Raw genomic sequence first — 20,235 nt, 5'->3', positions numbered from 1 at the left:
AAACTGGCAAACCATAGATCTTCTTGGCCCCTTCCTTTCCTTTTCTGATTTACAGGACACCAAAAGAAAGACTATATGAACATGAACTAGTTACTACAATAGCCCATTAAAAATCGACTATATGCAAAAGGAAGAGAATGCTGGAGGCCATGTGCATCAGCTTTTCTCAAGAAAAAAAAAATACCCACATTCTAAGGGCACTTAAAAATGTAGAAAACTTAGCTTTGTTACCATGGGTTTTTAGAACACCTCTAAACATACACAAAATAAGACAATATTACCTACAAATTTCAACCATTTCTTAAACTCCAAAAGCATTTTTTGTATTATTTTGATTTGATATAGAAGGGGAAACTCAGCTATAAAGAAATATTAAAAAGTACTTTTTGTGGCGATCAGTCTCCAGAATTTTCTGTTGCTTGCCTTCCCTGACTTGTGCTGATATTTTAAGGATGTGCTCAAGAATATAAAGTAGGGTGCACTTTTGTCCCATTCCCTCCTCCCTAATAGCTAGTCCCTACCTCTCCCACAGCCAAATAGCCACCCCTCAGATGAGCCATTCCTTTTTGCTTTCATCAATGGTCTCTGTGAAATTGGGGTCGTTATCCATGATGGCAGTATCCACGCTCTCTGCTGACTCTGCTCCCTTTGCTTCATTGGTGTGGTGGGTGCCCTTGTGGTGGAACATGTACCGAATGAGGAAGACCAAGGTGCAGAGAATGGTGAAAATCACCACAGCGATGACACCTCCAGTGATATAGCTTGGCCTTGTCCTGGATTATATGGAAAATCAGCACTGGCTGAATCCAGGTGATCTAAGTGCCAGGGGTCAGTGGCAGATGACATGAGTGACAGGCTCAGCAGGGAGGCCCTGCAGTTGGACTCCACCAGCTCACCCTGAATATGGACGTGCATGGATGCCTAAATCAAACATTTAGGCATCTTTATTGCCATCTTTCCTCATTCTTAACTGTTGGAAGATGTCTATTGGACATCAAGCCATCATGTTTGAATGTAAGAAAATAGGAAGGGTAAAGCTGAGTGGCCAAGAGCTGAAGGGGATGCCAGTCTGCCTGTTCTAAGAAGCTTTCTCCAAAGTCCCACCCAGTAGCATCCTCTTACAAATCATTGGCTAGAACTGGGTCATGACGCCGCCCACAGGTACAAGGAGCATGAAAAGGTGCTCTAATGTTCCAGGAGTGAGGTTGAAAGAGTAAAGAGAGAAGGGTTCTGGGAGTGGCTTTTGTGTAGTCAGCACTCAATGTCTGCCCTAAGTGACTTCAATCTCATTAATTTTGGGAGAGTATGTACCTGTTTGCCTGAGGTAGACCTAGTTAATTTCTAACATCCTGTTGCCCCATCTAATTTAGCATTTCATAATAAATGAAATATTATTTACTGTTAGTTGCCTTAAAATAAGCTGAAAGGTGTTAAGTAGACCTCTCTGAACCTTCTGCTCAATTTTGCTGGAAACCTGAAATGGCTAAAAAGTGAAGTCTATTAAAAAAACCATATACACACACACAACATGGGCACCTGAATAGCTCAGTTGGAAGAACATGCAACTCTTGATCTTGGGATTGTGAGTTCAAGCCCCACATTGGGTGTAAGAGATTACTTAAATAAATACAACTGAAAAAAAAAACCCCACAACAAAACCAGAAGACACTAATTTACTGAAGGACAATCAGTGACTGCTTCAAAAGTTCATCATTTTTAAAGTCTCTGCCCATGGGGGCGCCTGGCTGGCTCAGGTGGTTAAGTGGCTGACTTAGTCTCAGGTCATGATCTCACAGTTTGTGAGTTCGAGAGCCACGTTGGGCTCTGTGCTGACAGCTCAGAGCCTGGAGCCTTCTTCAGATTCTGTGTCTCCCTCCCTCTCTGTCCCTCCCCTGCTCACACTCTGTCGCTCTGTCTCTCAAAAAGAAATCAACATTTAAAAAAAGTCTGCCCAAAGGCAGTTATTAAACATGTGCAGCTCTAGAAGGTACATTTCCTCTGTGATGTATGACTCTTCTTTAGATCACACGAGTGTTCTTCGAAATTAATTGTGCTCATTTTCAATTTCAAGTTTTCCTCTGCATGTACAAGAGTGAAGCAATAACTATCACAACGTTGGCTCCGTCAGCAGAAAGCTGGGCAGTTATATACACCCATATTTTGTGAGTGTCCTCTGATACTGTACACAGAAATTAATAATTCCAATAGTGAGTCATTTTTTCCTCTCATTTATAAAATTAAAGTTACTGTGACTTCATTGTGTTGAAAGTGATACAAATGACCTTGCTGCCCATGACACTATAAGATTCAGTAACAAAGTTCAACATTAAAATAATGAACTTGAGAAGAGCCACACTTATCATCCAAAAAGTAAGAATATAACACAGGTTTGTAGCAAAGCTGATGCACACAAAGCAAAATAAGGCACCAGTCTGTCAGGAAGCTGTTTCTCTTTCTATTGTGCCTATCATCAATCAGACTGGAGGTGTTCAAACCTTCAAACATTGACTTTTAAGTCAACCTAAGTGTTTCCCAATAACATTAAACATTTTTATAAATCAGTACTCTAAGGCTTTCGCGTGTTATTCAAAATCAGTTAAAAATCTTTAAACAAAGAATTCAACAAGCCTAACATCAAAACTTCAGCTTTTTGGTAAATTTTCATAACTGAAAACAACCCTAACAAACACGAAGTTGGAAAAGTCATCCAAGCAAGAGCATAACCAAACTACCTAATCAAATACCGTGGTTTCGATTTTCTTAAAAAATTTTTTAAAAATGTTTTATTTATTATTGAGACAGAGAGAAACAGAGCATGAGTGGGGGAGGAGCCGAGAGAGAGGGAGACCCAGAATCCGAAGCAGGCTCCAGGCTCTGAGCTGTCAGCACAGAGCCTGATGCGGGGCTCAAACTCACAAACCACGAACCCACAAGATCGTGACCTGAGCCGAAGTCAGCCGCTGAACCAGCTGAGCCACCCAGGCGCCCAGGTTTCAGGTTTCAGATTTTCATTTGGCAATTTTGTTACAGCGGTTTTCAATATCTGAATTCAATATCTTTGGATGCATTTTGTGATGGAGATGTGCTTTTGGTAGGATAAGTTTACATATAAATTTTTACAGATGGGACTGGAATGAAATTGAGAAGTCCTCATGTTTTGCTGCATTTAAAAGAATCAGAAACAGAAAAAAAAAACCATCAGAAGCAGGAAGTCTCCCACTGCTGCCGGCTTGTGCTTATGCAGGGTCCCAAGTGCTGGAAGGTTTCTCTTGTGCCCGGTTTCCGCCCTCAGACTTAGGCTGGCCGTGTATGTCTGTGTTACAGAGCAAGATCTCTCTCCGTTCTTTGGCTTCAGCTCCATTCTTTTCTCATGAACAATTGGTTTTGGCCTGTAAGAAAGTTGATGAGTAGTATAGACTTTGTGTGTCGGGGCTCCCAGGGACCCTAACCTGGTATACCAACCCTATTTGGCTTTCAGGATTTTTAAAAAATTTATAGCTTTTTTTCTTATTTGCATCTATGGTAGTTTTTCCCTCTTCTGGCTGCTCTATCAGAGGTGAAATGACCAATGATTCTTGGCTCTTCTTGTCACTCTGGCTTTTAGTTGGTTAGTTTACCCAGTGATTTTTGTCTCGCTGTCTCTCTGATATATAATTTTTAATATTTTTTGAGAGACAGAGAGAGCAGGAGTGGGGGAGGGGCAGAGAGAGCAAGAAAGTGAATCCCAGGCAGGTTCTGTGTTGTGGCGTGAAGCCCGAGGCAAGGCTCAAACTCATGAACTGTGAGATCATGACCTGAGCCAAAATCAAGAGTTAGATGCCCAGGCATTCCTCAAAAGAGTATTCTTTGCATATTACTCAACTTGCTCTCGTCGTTGGGGTAAGAATAACATTCATTTGTGACTTTGTATATGAGGTGTTGGCTAACTTTGATTTGTGGGCTAAATTCCACCCATTGCCTGTTTCCATAAATACAGTTTTATTGAAACCCAGCCATGATCATTTTGTTTACATATTTTCTGTGACTAAAAATCAAGTCATTGTGACAGAGACCATATGGCCTGAAAAGCAAAAATTATTTACTATCCAGCCTTTTATAGAAAAAGTTGGCCAACACTTGTTCCACATCTTAAGTAGAAGCAGAATTCCCCTTGACACTATGAAATTTTTGTGGCATCCCAGAATGAGATTCCATGCTTTGAATGTGACTTACAGTGTCTATTGGTTATAAGTACGAATGTCTGTTCTCTGTATTATACATTACTGGGTTTTTATCAGTGCATGTGTTTTGTGTTTGATTAACTAGAATCTCAGATCCGGATATTTGTTTGGGAAATATTAGGTCTTGTTCTTAAAGATGGTGTGTTTGCTACTAAAAATGATACGGACTGAATTTTGAGTTGTTCTTCTAATGAGATTGCTTGCTTTGCATTAATCCATTTCTCTTTAACCTCATAGAGAACAAGGAATCCCTAACAAGGCCTTTGATAGAGGTTTTCAGGTTATTGGCAATTTTTTTTTTTTTGGAGAGAGTGAGAGAGGGAGCGAGTAGAGGAGGGGCAGAGAGAGAGGGAGAGAGAGAATCTTAAGCAGGGTTCAACCCAGTGTAAGCCAGACACTGGGCTCCATCTCACCACCCTGGATCATGACCTGATTGGAAATCAATACTCAAATGCTGGTGACTGAGCCACCCAGATGTACCTGGCATAGGTTGTTTTTTTTAGTTTATTTATTTATTTTTATTTATTTAGAGACAGTGTGTGGGGGAGGGGCAGAGAAAGAGGGAAAGAGAGATCCCAATCTGACAGTGCCGAGCCCCATATGGGGCTTGAACCCACAGACTGTGTGATCATGACCTGAGCCAAAATCAAGAGTCTAATACTCAACCAACTGAACCACCCAAGTGTCCCTAGCATAGGTTTGATAAAGGAAAAAATTAATATATTTTGCAAGCAGTTCATAATTTGCATGGATTATTTATATGACCATGTTATCTCTGTGACTTTTTTGACTGAATGTTTAGCCAAGTCTATCAGTAAATGTGAATTTGTAACTGTTTTTAGGCATCATTGCCAGGGAGATGGGAAATATAGTAATCAATATTTTCTGAGTTTTAATTTTTCTATTTATAAACAAATGTGTAGGGAAAAGTACAAGTAAGTCAGTCTTGATCATTTTTAACCCAGTTTAATTTTCTTCTAAAGCTTTTTCAAAAAAGACTAATTTTAACACTTTGCCAATGTTTTTCTGCATCTCTTGAGATGATCATGATTTTTTATCCTTCATGTGGTTAATGTAGTATATCACAGTGATTGATTTGTAGATGTTGAATCATTCCTCTATCCACAAAATAAATCCCACTTGATCACAGTGTGTGATTCTTTGAATATACTGTTGAATTTGGTTTGCTAATATTTTGTTGAAGATTTTTGTGTCTCTGTTCATCAGAGATATTGGCCTATATTTTCTTTTCTTGTAGTGTCCTTATCTGGTTTTGGTATCAAGTTAATCCTGGCTTCATCATTTGAGTTTGGAAATGTTCCCTCTTCTTCTATTTTTTGGAAGAGGTTGAGAAGGATTGGTATTAATTCTTTAACTGTTTGGTAGAAGTCACCAGTGAAGCCATCCAGTCCCAGACATTGGTTTGTTAGGGGGTTTTTGATTAATTCAGTCTCCTTATCAGTATTTGGTTTGTTTAACTTTCCTATTCCTTATGATTCAGTCTTGGCAGGTTGTAGGCTTCTAGGAATTCATCCATTTTTTTGGTTATCCAATTTGTTGGTATATAATTGCTCATACTAGTCTCTTACAATCTTTATATTTCTGTGTATGTGTTGTAATGTCTCTGTCATTTCTGATTTTATTAATAAATCAGAGTCCTCTTTTTTCTTACTGAGTTTAGCTAAAAGTTTGTCAATTTTGTGCTAGCTTAAAAAACAGCTCTTAGTTTCATTGATCTTTTCTATTGTCTTTTTAGTCTCTATTTCATTTATTTTCACTCTGCTCTTTGTTCCTTCCTTCTAGTAACTTTGGGCTTCATTTGTTCTTTTTTTTTTTTTTTTTCTAGTTCCTTGAGATGCAAAGTTAGATTGTTTATTTGAGGTCTTTCTTATTTCCTGATGTAGGCATTTATCACTCTGAATTTTATGCACTATTACTATGAATTTCCTATTATTATTCTTAAATTCAGTGACTATTTGGACATAGAGAATATGGGAAAAGGTGGGTGTGCCTAGTGGTTTGTATGTGGGATGCTCTGCCTAGAGGAGATTCCCAGGAGCTAAGCTGTTGCTTGGCTTTCTTGGGGTCACAAGCAGCTTGGAATTAGCCGGGGGCCAGCTCCCTCCTCTCCCGCTCCCACCCTGACCAGAGAGCTTGTGGCTAGGCCTATGGGAGATCAGATACTCATTTTCTGTTCTTGAGGACACAGAGATTGTGATCTTGTTCTGTGGAATGTTCCTCCACCCTTTCAAATGTATGATCATATTTTCAGCATTTGGCTTTACATTCAGCCTTGAAACTTACTGCTCAATTCTTAGTGAAGTTCTGCTGCCGGCAGCCTGCATGAGGCAGAATGCTGATTTAGCTCCTAGGATGCGCTGAGCCGCGTTACCATGGTAACCAGCAGACAAACCTGGGAGAAGCGAGGCTGCGGAGGAACTGGAGTCATCACCAAACAACAAATCAAAGGGATCTGTCTCAAGGGAGATTTCTAATTATCACACATTTGTCCTTGCAACCAAACCAGAGTGCGGAGGAAATGGCACTGTTGGCTTTGGCACCTTTGGGTCACAAAATCATGGAAACTTTCCTGTTCTCCTGTGGGCATTCCCTGGAGCCTCTTGCTGCCTTAAGGTATATTGAAAAAGATTCTTAGATTGACCTTTTCCTTAGAGTTGTCACCACGTCCTTAGTAGTGATAACTCTAATGCTCTATAGCTTAAGGTATTTTTGCAGGCAGCAAGGCACTTGTTTTTAAGCAAGGCAATTTAAAAAAGTCTCACATCTGTGAGCCTGGTAGCTAATAAACATCTGAGATTGTTCTCTGACATCTTGAAGAGATTGCCTCTATTTGTTCCTTCCTTATTATTTTTTCTTTTCCCCATTCTTTTTAATATAAGCAAACTTACTTCAAGAATCCTTAATACCGGTAGAGTAAAAACTGATATGTTTGCATGTAAAGATATGCAAATCATGTTACAGTAAGACCGGCTTCCTAGAGTAACAATTGGTAACATCTGTGTTTGCTCATGAAGCGCGTGCTCAAGGTTACAAAGCTATCACTGAAGATTTATAGTTTTCTGGGGAGACAGTTGTAGAAATCCTTTTCCTCCTTTTAAATATGCTGAGACCAAAGGCTGTCCAAGCCTTGAGACAAGGGAGAGAGGTGATGGATGAAGACACAGCATCACGTGAATAAAATTCAAGTTGCCTTTGTTAAGACAGCAGCTTCGACCTTCTTGCAGTCAGCCTGGTCTGCAGAGGCGGCTGTGTTAGTAGGTTCTTTAACGTATCTGTTCTGCATTAATTCATATTTCTGAATGGCATATGCTGGAGGCTGGCCGGAATCACCTTTGTTTTATTATAGGTGCATTTAAGGTCAACTACCACTAACTGCATTGTTAAATATTGATTTAGCCATTTGAATTAATGTAATTTTCAGTGCTTTCCCTTCTTAATGTATACTAGTAACCGCATGACCCAGTCAGACAGGAGATCAATACGTGGGTACTCAGTTTGTATCGAGGCTGGGTTCACTGCTTTCTCTCCTTGCTCATTTTCCTGTGGAAGCCTAAGTGCCCTGGATAATCGGCCCCTTGGCTTATCTACTTACTTCCCGTAAAACTTCCGAATGCTTTCATCTCTTGTAGAAGGTTTCTGACCTACAGAGCAGTCGGTGTTTTTTAGGATCCTGAACCACAGGTTTGCCGTATTCAGGGAAAAACATCAAGAAAGCAAAAAGCAAAACCTGTAACATTATAATAACAGCAAGGTCAGAATTCCGTGCATCCGTAACATTGCAGAACCTGAAACAAGCCTTAGAATCACTTCATTCAGCACTCTTACTTTATGGCTCACCAAACGGAAGTCTAAAGGACTTTTCAAACTGCTAGCGTCAGAACCAGAATCCTTGTCTTCCAGATTTCTCTTTTCATTGTACTCATTGACCTCTAGGACATAGTATTTGTCTTTCTGTGGGGTGCGGCAAAGTAAAGGGATTTTGTGACCATGTTCATTAAAGACACCATTGCATCAGGCCAAAAAGAGCTCGTTGCAAAATGAAATAGTTCATTTTAGCAGAGATCGAGTGGAGATATTGGCCCTAAAGAACTGCCTTAGGGATACTGCCTTCTTTGGAAATTTTCAGCTTGGGTGTTAAATCACTACACAGTACCAACTGGCTTGACTTATTCCAATTTAACATACAGATAGAAGAACAAACTGTAATATTGAGATTATGATCTGAAGCTGATAGATGTTATTTTCCTGCTTAGCCTTCATTTAAGGTTAGAGGTGCTGGGGGCCCTGTTTGCTACCCTATACAAAAAGCCTGCTCAAGAATGTGGGAAGCATTCTAGGAAACAGAGCCAAGAAATGGAAAGAGAGAGACCAAGCCATGGTGACATCAAGCATCTGGATCCAGCCATGCCTGAAGCGAGTGATACCTCTGAAAGTTTAGGTTCCATAATCAATAATTGCCTTATTTTCCTAAGTAGTTTTTTTTTTGTTTGTCTGTCTGTTTTGTTTTTTGAAAACCACGACAAAGAGTTTCAACTTCCCAGGTAATACAGAAGCTGAGTTGGGTACTTAAGAAATACCTGGACCTTGATGGGTATAGTATCCAACTTCTAAAACATAGTTTCACAGAAATTTCTCATAGCATTTCTACTTGTGTTACAAAAGGCCACTTGATGGGTCTCTAGTAAACATACATATCCAACATCTCTCTCCAGTTTGCGTCTAGACAAATATGGACCTATAATATAAGCATTGTAAGCTGACATTTTATTTTCAAAGCACTTGCCTGATGTCAATGCTTTCTACTGTTTAATAACATCTTAATAATTGTAGGCTATTTCCTTCACGTAAAAGCCATAGTCAATAAAGTTTCTTTTTCTTCCCTTCCAACATATGCACTGAAAAAAAAAAGCCCTTTCTATTCCCAAACTGAAATTCATTCTCCAGTAAGAGAGGAAAAAAGCACTGAGACTGAAATTGCAGACATTTAGTACTGGAAGAATAACATTAGAGATGGTCCAAGGCTCTTGGTTTGCAAGTGACATCAGAACTCAGAGGATTTAGGTAATGTAGCCTTAGCTGCACAGTACGTTTAGCCATGGAGCCTATAGTAACATTCACATCTCTAACCGCACGCTTGCCCCCCACCCCCTGCCTCCCCCCTCGCCTTCCTCTGCCTCATGCACTTGCTAGTACCTAGATTCTTTTTATTCCTGGTTGTCTAGGGTCAAAAACTTGTGCTGTTTACATGATGTAGGACAGTACCACTATTTACAGACAGCCCACAGATGCAAGTTAGCTTGTGTGCACTTTGTCTAAGTACAAGCAAAGGCGTAGTGGCACTTGAGTCCTGGTGGAGCTCAGGCACGTAATTAGAAAATAGAAGTTTAAACAAGGCAAGAAGAATTAAATTAACTGGAACAAACACAATAAACAGAATCGAATCTTTTGTCTCAGCACCTGGTTACACAGTGGAGCACAGGGATCAATGACAAGCCCCACCCAGGTTTTGATGGCATTTCTACCTGCTAAAAATGGTGTATAAGGAGCAGATTTGAGCGTCCCGTCTCTTTGGGTTGTTTTTATTCACATCACACAGACCTCCTTGCAAACACTCTACAATTCGTGCAATTACATGAGACCTCACTCGGTGACATAAAAGGAGGTTTGATATACCAAAAAAAATGTGTGTGTGTGTGTGTGTGTATATATATTTTTATAAAATAGATATTGATGATTTTTCCCTCTTTTTATGTATTGACTGTAGTGTATACAGAGCAAAAGTCTTTAAGAACTAAAGCATCAAAATTATAAAATGTCTGGATGTGAAGTTCATAAAGCTGAAACTACTTCTTTTTCTTAAACAAAGGCAGATGCTTTGTGTAGATGGATATCTCTTTTCTGTGTTCTAGGCATTTACTTTCATTTTTGAAATCCTTTTAAAGTACTACATGAGGGACCTGGCCCTGGAGTGAAAGGAGACTAAAAATACCTTTGGGAATCTTAATTCCTTCTAAATCACTTTTTCCCCCTTAAAAAAAAAAAGGAGTTGGTTTCGAATGAAATATGGAACCTAATCTACCTTATGAATAATCTCCTCTCTTTTCTCCTCTCTACTGCCCGGAGTTCCAGGGCTTGCAGATAGATAGGGGGTGATTAAAAATTCTCGTCGTGCCTGTGTGCCTGTGCCCTCTCCTTTGTCATTTTGCAGTTGGGTATCAAAGCAGTAGCATCTATGTTCTTTGAAGACTAAGCAGGTTGGACATGCAATTTAGATGAAAAACAATTACTCTGTGTTAGTTTGCTTTTGGCAAGAGTGTATTAAGGCTCATCTCATTGATGGGAAACAAAAGCTCCCCTTCATCTTCATGAATTTCAAATGAGAGAGAGAGAGAAAAAGAAGGAAACAGTGAGTTTTCTGGCAGGAGCTTTTTTGTGCATAACCTTTCTCTGACGACTTGGAGTTGGGCCCTTTCTTGCTAGAACACCCTTAGCACTGGCTTGGAGAATAATGTGTCTCTTGCCCTTGCGCAGATGGTGCAAATGATCATGCACTTCAACTGGTGGGGAGTCTTTGAAACTTACAAAGTAGACAGTTGAAGTGCAAGCTGTGGCTTTTTTTTTTAATTTAGGAAAGGAAAAGAATTAATGGATACATTGCACTGATACCTTTCATTACGAATTCGTTTTATTTTGAGACAACAAACAAAAGAATGCTTGTGAATTAGCTATGTTTAAAGTTATATTGGGGGCCTTGGGTGGCTCAGTCGATTAAGGTACAACTTTGGCTCAGGTCGTGATCTCACAGTTTGTGAGTTCAAAGCCTGTGTCAGGCTCTGTGCTGCTGACAGCCTGGAACCTGCTTCCGATTCTGTGTTTCCTTCTCTCTCTGCCTCTCCCCTGCTTACTGTCTCTCTCTCTCAAAAATAAACATTAAAAAATTAAAAAAAAAGTTGTATCAGGAGCCTTTAAAAAATACCATGTTATCTTTAAAGGCTCAGTTTGATAATCTTAGTTGAGAGAGTTACACTGGATCATCATCTTCTGAATAATGTGTTGGCACATTGCTTGTGGTACTCGTGGTCCCAGAATGAAAGCCCACGGGCTTTGTTTGTTTGTAGGAATGTGTGTTAAGGAAAAACAGAGCTGGCTTCATGGGAAAACGACCTGTGTGGTCCCCTGAATCTTGTGCTTAGAAAGTTCCATGTGGGGTGCCTGGGTGGCTCAGTCAGTTAAGTGTCCAACTCTTGATTTTGGCTAAGATCATGATCTCATGGTTTATGGGTTTGAGCCCTGCTTCAGGCTGTTTGCTGAGAGCATGGAGCCGGCCTGGGATTCTCTCCCTTTGCCCCTCTCTCCCACTCATGTTCTCTCTCTTTCATATATATATATATATATATATATATATATATAAAACCTTTCAGGGATGGTGTCAGTATTAAATAAATATAAAGTGATTAAAATAGTTCATGGCATGTGGTGCAGGTTTTTAAAAAAAAAATATTGTTATAACTGTATAAAATTAGTTATTCAGAGTAACTGGCTATTATTCTGTCTTCCTAATCTTAACTCTCTTATATGGTCTGAGCTCACTGTTTAAAGCCCATATTCTAATGAGGTTTCCTAAACGTATGTAGAAAAGAAAACAATCAGGAAAGTATAAACTAGCATTACTTAGTTTTTCAGTATATTTCTTCTTCTTCTTCTTTTCATGTTTATTTTTGAGAGAGAGAGAGAGAGAGCACAAGGAGGGAAAGGCAGAGAGAGAGGGAGACACAGAATCTGAATTAAGCTCCAGGCTCTGAGCTGTCAGCATAGAGATGGATGTGGCTCTCGAATCCATGAACCGTGAGATCATGACCTGAGCTGAAGTCGGACACTCAACCAATTGAGCCACCCAAGTGCTCCTAGGATATTTTTAAATAAAATATCTATAATATTCTTGGATAAAGTCTGTGTCTTCCTACCCAGTGGAGTTAGAGTTATGTGTATGTAGGGTGTAGACACAAATTTTTCTGACTCTGAATCTGAATGTCTCCCTTCGTATTATGGGAGCCTCCCAAATGTCTATGTAGCTAGTGTCAACCTCTAGCACACATACAAACATGTTACCTTTTTAAAAGGCAAAAAGAAAGTACTTAAATTCATCTAAAACCCACGACAACACAATAATATAAAGGTTTTCTGTCTATAGTGCATTTTGTTCACTCCTAAATAGTAAACCTGTGAGTTGTAATTCTAATGCCACGTGTCTCTCTTGGAGGAGGTCCTGCCTCTGGGTTTACATTCAGGCTGTGACGTGGAGACCTTTGCTTTTCTCTCCGTGAATGAGATCCTCCTGGGATGTTTGATGGGGGTGTTTATGCATTCCTCATGCAATTTTAAAATTTGGTAACTTATACATCACTGAAACAAACTGTGAACATCACCAGCAAACCAGTTTTGAGCAGTTTTCGACATTATCCAGTACAAACATTGGGACTTCCAGCAGAGAGAAGTGCCGTCTTCAGTGAGGTGCGGTTCATCACAATTTTCGAAGCCACTGAGAACATTTTCCATGGGGTGTGGAGTAATTTCCTGAGCTGCCTCTCTGAGCAAAATCCTACATTTCTTCAAAGTCTGTGGTTTTGGGGCAGGCTTATAGAGGTCCCCTAAAAAATCTGAAAGGGGGAGGTATCACAGAAAGTAGCCAGGCAGTTCTTTGAGCTCTGCCAGTACATTTTCTGAAAAACACCACGGCTGAACCATTAATCATTTGAACTAAAATCATGCGGGAAGAAACTACAATACAAAATAATGAAATTGTCCTAATTTAGTGGAAAATTTCATAACATAAATTATAAACCATGTATATATTTTATACAAAAAGGATCAATAACTCACATTTTCCTGAGAGCAGATATGGAATAAAATGAACATTAGGATTAATAACTTCCCATTTTTAAAATTTCAAATTTTATATTGTACTTTATAAAATTACCTTCCATATAGATCTATAGACCCCCACCCCTCTAAACATATGGGTGTTTCACAGTGCTGCATAGATCTCCTAAATGTGTTTTTCTGACTTCCAAGGTCCATGCATTTGCAAAATAAATCATTTAAATGAATCAAGTGACTGGTATGCTGATTGTATTAACAGAGGGGAACTTGTATCACTGTTAGAAAATATATCACCTCTCTTTCATACACTTCTCTTTCTGGAAATTCCCAGTTAAACTAAGAGAAAGGAATCCCAAGTAAATGAGATTTATACTAAAATGGTTTTAACTTTCATATGGTAGCTGGTTATAGTAGTAAAGGGGAGCCATTAGCCTAAGACTTTGCTTTCTGTTCCACAGGTCTTTTAAGTTATTTATGTATTTATTTAGTGTTTATTTATTTATTTTGTGAGAGAAAGCATGAGCAGGGGAGGGGCAGAGAGACAGGGGGACAGAGAGAATCCCAAGCAGGCTTCGTGCTGTTGGCACAGAGCCCCACTTGGGGCTCAAACTCATGAACTGTGAGATCATGACCAGAGCTGAAATCAGGAATCATACGCCTAACCAACTGAGCCATGCAGCTGCCCCGCAAGTTATTTATTTTTAAATTAGCTTTATCATTTTTGCGAGGAATTTGAGATTACCTGTCATATAATGTTATCATTTTTTAAAAGAGGTATAATTGACATGAAACATTGTATTTGTTACTAGGTGTACAGCTTACTGATTTGTTATTTGTATATCTGAAGAAACGATCACTGCAATAAGTCTAGTTAACATCCTCATCATACCTTATTGTGGCTTTTAAAAATGAAGATGCAAGCAGTATTGAGTGATTTGCATCAGGGTGGGCACTGTTGATTGACCTTTGGGAGGAACATGATTTAGAAGAAAGAGGTGAGCTTCACAGTCAGAAAGATCTGAGTTTGGGGCCAGCAACCATTCTTCATGTGGCGTCCTGTGGTTCCAGGGCAAGCGTATACAATTCTTTGCCCTAGTTTCTTGATCAGAAAGGTTTTTATTAAGATTCCATCCAGTGCACAAAGCACCCAGTACCCTGGATAGAATGACTCAGTAGGCAGAAGCTGACCATGCCAATTACAGATAGGTTTGTGCTGAACCCGCTGGACTTCAGCTGCACACAGTGTGCATAAAGTCAGAGGACCCGGAAGCTTACAAATTATACTTTCACTCCTCCCTACAAAGTGCATTTTGAAAAACCACAGAAATATAAATCCGTAACTCAGGATATGAAGTTGTGTTCAATAGTAGCCTTTTGATCTTTCTTTGGTTTTACTTATAGCAGAAAATAATGGCTTTTTTTTTTTTTTGCCTTTGGAATATAGCCTGATGGCAAACTTAATAGTTATCTTTACCATTTTATGTGATGTTGAATTGCCTTTAGAAAAGGGGACTGTTCCCCACTTATATTTCTTATTATATATATATGTGTGTGTGTGTGTATATATATATATATATGTAAAATGTTTGAAATCAAGACTTTGGCTTAATTGATTGAGCAGTACTTGCAATGCTATTGTTTTTAGATGCTATGTTTTCTTTTTTTTTTTTTAATGTTTATTTATTTTTGAGAGAGAGACAGAGACAGAGCACGAGTAGGGGAGGGTGAGAGAGAGAGGGAGACACAGAATCTGAAGCAGGCTCCAGGCTCTGAGCTAGCTGTCAGCACAGAGCCCAACGCAGGGATCAAACTCACAAGCTGTAAGATCGTGACCTGAGCTGAAATCAGACGCTTAGGCAGCTGAGCCACCCAGGTGCCCCTAAATGCTATGTTTTCTTGTTGGTAGAGAAATCAGAGAATTTCTGTGTACTTAGAAAAAAATGTGGCTCTCTTCTCAACCCCCCCTCCCCCACTTAAAAGCAGTTCAGAGATCTCTTATTTTTAGATGATCCCAAGTTTCTTCCTAAAAGCTGTAAATTGTAATGGAGATCAGACTTTTCTCTGTGTATCAGGTTGTCAGCTATAATTAAACAGAATACCCAGAGCTTCCCAGATGCACATATATGACAGTGAACCAGTGATCAAAAAATTGTTGTCGAATGAAACAATACCAGTAATTGACATCTGTGATTGCTCAGAACCTGGTATAGTTTTGGCATGTATCTACTTTTCTATAAATCTTGAGCTTCAAAGAGCCTGAAAATTATTTTAGTATTGATTTTTCCTGGTTGATTTTGTTGAATAAAGCTAATATGTGCAGTTGTTGAGAGTGAACATGGGAGGGGCATTGGAAACATGTGGCGTTTGTCTAATTTCCAGGACGATAGACTAATACCTCTGAAAAGAAAACTGATTCAGAATATGATATAGAACATACGCTAGGGCGAATCACCGAGTCTTGAATTCATCTTGAGCATGAAATGTTAGTACCCCTGAGAATATTCCCTGGAAGTCCAGAAACATCGTCTGGTTTTGACACGTTTCTTTTTCTTTCAATAAAAATCAGATCTGGGCTGGTGCTAGCGTTAAGCCCTCGGATAGCTGGAATGAAGCTGCCATCCGGCAGAATTCCACTATTTATCATACTGGCTTCATGGGTGACTTAAATAATCCTCCTCCAGCATTTTGACACAATGCAATTATTTTGCCTGAGACAGTCAGCATTTGTTTGTTTGAAAAGGTTGTTGCTAAAAGTACCATCTTTATATAAATGTGCTCAGATTTGTATTTTAGATGTATTTCACAGCTACACTTTTATAAATAGGTTGGAAAATAGCTAGATACTGATTTACGGTTGACAGCTAGTTTTAGTGGTATTCAGAATTTCTGTAAGGATACTTTGACTTGGTCCCTTGAGTTTTTACAGCTCACGAAAACTCCAAACAGTTTTAAAGACAAGAGGAAGAAAAAATATTTAACGCAATATGTTCAAACCTCGGTGGATTATCTTGTTCCAGATTTTCTAAACTAGCTCATGTTTCAAACCATTTTTTCCTCAGTTGTTTATTTGAGCATTTATTGCAATTGTTTCAATGTGTTCAGTGGATAACAAAAGGCCCACTCTGTACCTAAGTTAGACATGGGAGAGCCGAGGTCCAAGTGCTCACTATACCTCGTGTTTGTGTCATTTCTCCTGTTGGTTAAGAACATAGATTCTGGAGTCTGCCTTCCAAATGGGCTCTGGAGGAAATGTTGCCCAAGTTAGTAACTTCTTTTGTTTCGGTTTCTTTGTCTGTATAAATATGGATGCTGATAGTACCTACTTCTTGGGGAGTTATGGGTATTAAGTAAATTAGTGCCTCTAAAGAATTTTGAAATGATTGACTTATAGGGCATCTATGATGAATATTATTTTCTCTTACATGTATATGCATGTGTATGTATATGTACATATTCCTACACATGTGTGTGTATGTGTATATGTATGTACATAACAATATGTACTGGAAACAGATGTTGATAAATCTAAAATATATTCAGCGTTCCCTCTTATATCTCATTCCTATTCCCCTAACTGGTTATATGGAAATTGCTGTATTACCAAGTATGTGTTGAATAACATAAAATACTAAACTAGACTCTTTATCAAAGATATAAAGACAATACCTGAAGATGGATGCTTTCAAGATTTTTCAATTACCCCTTTTTTCTCATTTTAGTCTCAAATATTTTTACATATTTGCAAGTCTTGAGAGCATTTAAGTTATTTGAATGATCCATCCATAATCTTCCAGATGTGTTTATATAATTCATGGTGTATGGGCGTTTCTCCATGGTGATTCCATTTGGATATGAGATTTGAGCCAAAGACACAAAAAAGGATTTCACCCAACATTTCTGTTTTTTCCTGTTAGGAAGAGAGTGGTTTTCCTTCTACTGGGTAACTTTGGCCTCTTCAAGCAGTGTTCCTCGGGGCCTCCAATAAATGGTACTTTCCCACCATTCCTTCCCGGGTTGTGGTGTTTGCAGCATCTCCCCAAGGTTCTTGTGTTTCTCTTTGTCAGCACTTGGGTTGGAGCATGGTCACAGACGTAGTGTGGGCGAAGGGCGCCCAGGACATCTGTGCAGGAAATCCAGGACCTTTTCCTCCCAAAGCTGAAAAATGTTCTGGACTCCCTCTCTACCTCTAAGCCCGAAGATGGTGTGTGACACTTGACTTTGCTCTGTGAGTGCTCAGCACGCAGCAGTTATCTACTCTTCCTGTTTTACGGTTTTCATTTTAAAGATCCAATTAACTTCTCTTGAATATTGCAGTGGGCCTGCTGACCTAGTAATTCTTTCATCCCTAATTTCCATCATTATCTCTGCTTGAAGTTACCTCACATGCACACCTCGGCCAGAGAATGTGTGTGAAGGACAGACAGTCCCCTCTTATAGGAAAGGCTCATGTCGTCTGAGAGCTGAGTCTCAAGTCTCAAGTCTCAAGCATAACGAATGCTATTTCCTCATTTTCTGAAGCATTTGTCAGGCATGTTATTTTGGGTTTGGATGTGGTATCACTGACTGCAATAGCTTGGCTATTCTAGTCTTTAGAAATGCTGAGACAGGCCCTGCCTGGGGGTGTCTAGGAAAGTTCATCACTCATGGAGTCTCCAGGTTCAATAGTCCTGAAGCTGGGAAGACCCAGGTCTGTTCCTTTGTCACTCTCTGCCACCGCTAACACCAGTCACTGGTTTGCAGCATGTTCTTTCTGATACAGCACTGTCAGGTCTCTGAGAAATACACAGTTCCTCATTCTCGGGGATTCAGCCAGTGAGGACAAGTGTCAGTTTCCCTGATGATGTCTGTCTGAAAGGATGACTTTCTGGACTCCATTCTTGGGAGGCAGAGTGCTGGTAAAATAAAGAGATTAGACTGATAATCATAATGACTATTTACAGCTATTAATAAGACAATAAGAATAATGACTATTAACAACCATTCTAAGTGTTTTATGTAGCATAGTTCTGTTGAGTACAAAATAGCACAATAGCCCTGCAAGGTGGGTGTTCTTTCGCCCGCTAGCTGACATGCTCCAGTGAGTTTCAGATTTCTGCTACATCGTGTTTTGGGGAGGAATTGCCCACTGGTGGAGATGCCATAGGGAAGGGTCAGTGCACTGTGAGACTGTGTGAGACTTTCTGTGTCTCAGCTGGCCGGGGTCACCTGTGGCTGTGCAGTCCAGGGGGCAGGCGTGAAGTCGTGGCCACACAAGGCCAACGAGGCTTCCTGCCTCACAGTCCGCTCACCCGGGGGCCTCGTTTACTTTGTTGTTTTTTAGTAGTCACATATACATAACTTAATAGGTATCATTTTAGCCATTTGTAAGTGTACAATTCTGTGCCATTACATACATTTACAGTGTTGTGTAACCATTCTATACTCAGAACTTTATCATCATCCTTAACAAAAACTCTGTATCCATTAAACAGTGACTCTCACTTCCCTCTTGTCCACCCCTCTACCCTGCCCCCGCCCCCCGTAACCTCTGTTCTTCTTTCTGACTCCATGAATTGGCCTATCCTAAGTATTCCAAATATTCGTGGAATCACACCATGTTTATCCTTTTGTGTCTGGTCTCTCTACATGTGCTTTCAAGGTCCATCCATATGCTCGCATATATAAAAATTTAATTCCATTTTATGACTGAATAATATTTCACTCTATGTATGTATCACAGTTTATTTATCCCTTCATCTGTTGATGGGTCTAGGAGGAAGTCGTTGGATGATTTCCTCTCCCAATTCCTCAGGGAGCTTCATGCGGTACACTGCATACCCAGGGTTTTGTTTTGGAGAGTACCGAGCGGTTCATGGTGTCTTAGTTTGGGCTCCTGGTGCAAAATATTGTACACTGGGTGGCTTATAAACCACAGAAATGTATTTCTCATGGTTCTGGAGGCTGGAAGTCTGTGACCATGGTGCCAGCACTGGCAGGGTCTGGTGAGAGCCTTCTTCAGAGCTAGGTGCTGCTGACTTCTACCCACACAGGACGGAGAGCAGAGAGAGAGGAAGCACGCTCTTTGTGTCTCTTCTTAGAGGGACATTAATCCTACTCATGATGGCTTCACCTTCATGACCTAATTATGTCCTCAAGGCCCACCTCCTAATAGCGTATCATTGGGGGTTAGGATTTTAGCAGATGAATGTGGGGGGAGGGCACAATCATTTGGTCCATAACAATGAGCCCCTTCAGGATGGGCCATAGAAAGGCTGGCAGTTTAGAATCAGTTTCTTTCTTTGTTTCTTTCTTAAAGAATATGAGATACTTGTTTTTATTTTATTTTATTTATTTATTTCATTTCATATCATTTCACTTCATTTTTTTTCATTTCATTTTAGAGAGAGAGTGCAGGAGAGTACAGGGGAGGGGCTCAGAGAATCTCAAGCAGATTCCATGTCCAGCATGGAGTGCAACATGGGGCCCAATCCCATGATCATGAGATCATGACCTGAGCCAAAATCTGGAGTCAGACACCCCACCGACTGAGCCACCCAGGTGCCCCTAAAATCAGTTTCTACCAAGTGTACCCCAAGTGGAGGTCTGTTGCCATACCTAACAGTAGGGAGTGTCTTAGCAAGTAACGAGTATACTGCCTCCTAAGGAAACAACCCCCAGACCTCGTGCATGCGTGCGCTTACACTCCAGAGTCCCCATCGCCAGCCCCACTCTAGACACACACACTCTTCTCTTCCTCTCAGACCCCGTCCCAGATGGGTGCATAACCCTGAAAGCATGCATCCAAATGTGTTGTCAAGAAGACCTGATGGAAAGTATGAGGAGGGCAAGATGACTGTTCTTTTAAGTGGCCAGGCCTTTGAGGAGAGAATTTGAGCCAGATCTTGGATGATGGCTCTGACTTGTGTAGGCATAAAAAGGTAGAGGGTAAGGGTCTATCAGGACACAGAAACTACTTGAGTAATGTCTTGGAGTCTGGAATTGGGACAGTGAGGAGGGGCAGTGGTGGATTTCTGAGGTAAGGTCTGTGTTGGAGAAGGAAAATGGGCAGGTGTAACAGGAGGGAAGGAATGGATGGTAGAAAGCTTTCTTTATTCATTTATTTTTTATTTGAGCG

The 20,235-nt window shown here is 40.1% G+C and overlaps 1 pseudogene; it reads right to left on the bottom strand.

The window, feature by feature from the left end:
- Positions 1–547: 547 nt before the first annotated feature.
- On the bottom strand, positions 548–915 carry LOC115294117 (annotated as a pseudogene).
- Between the last annotated feature and the right edge of the window lie 19,320 nt (positions 916–20,235).

The sequence above is a fragment of the Suricata suricatta genome, chromosome 6, assembly GCF_006229205.1.
Source record: "Suricata suricatta isolate VVHF042 chromosome 6, meerkat_22Aug2017_6uvM2_HiC, whole genome shotgun sequence".
Classification (NCBI taxonomy): Eukaryota; Metazoa; Chordata; class Mammalia; order Carnivora; family Herpestidae; genus Suricata; species Suricata suricatta.
This window is presented reverse-complemented; position numbering and strand designations above follow the sequence as displayed.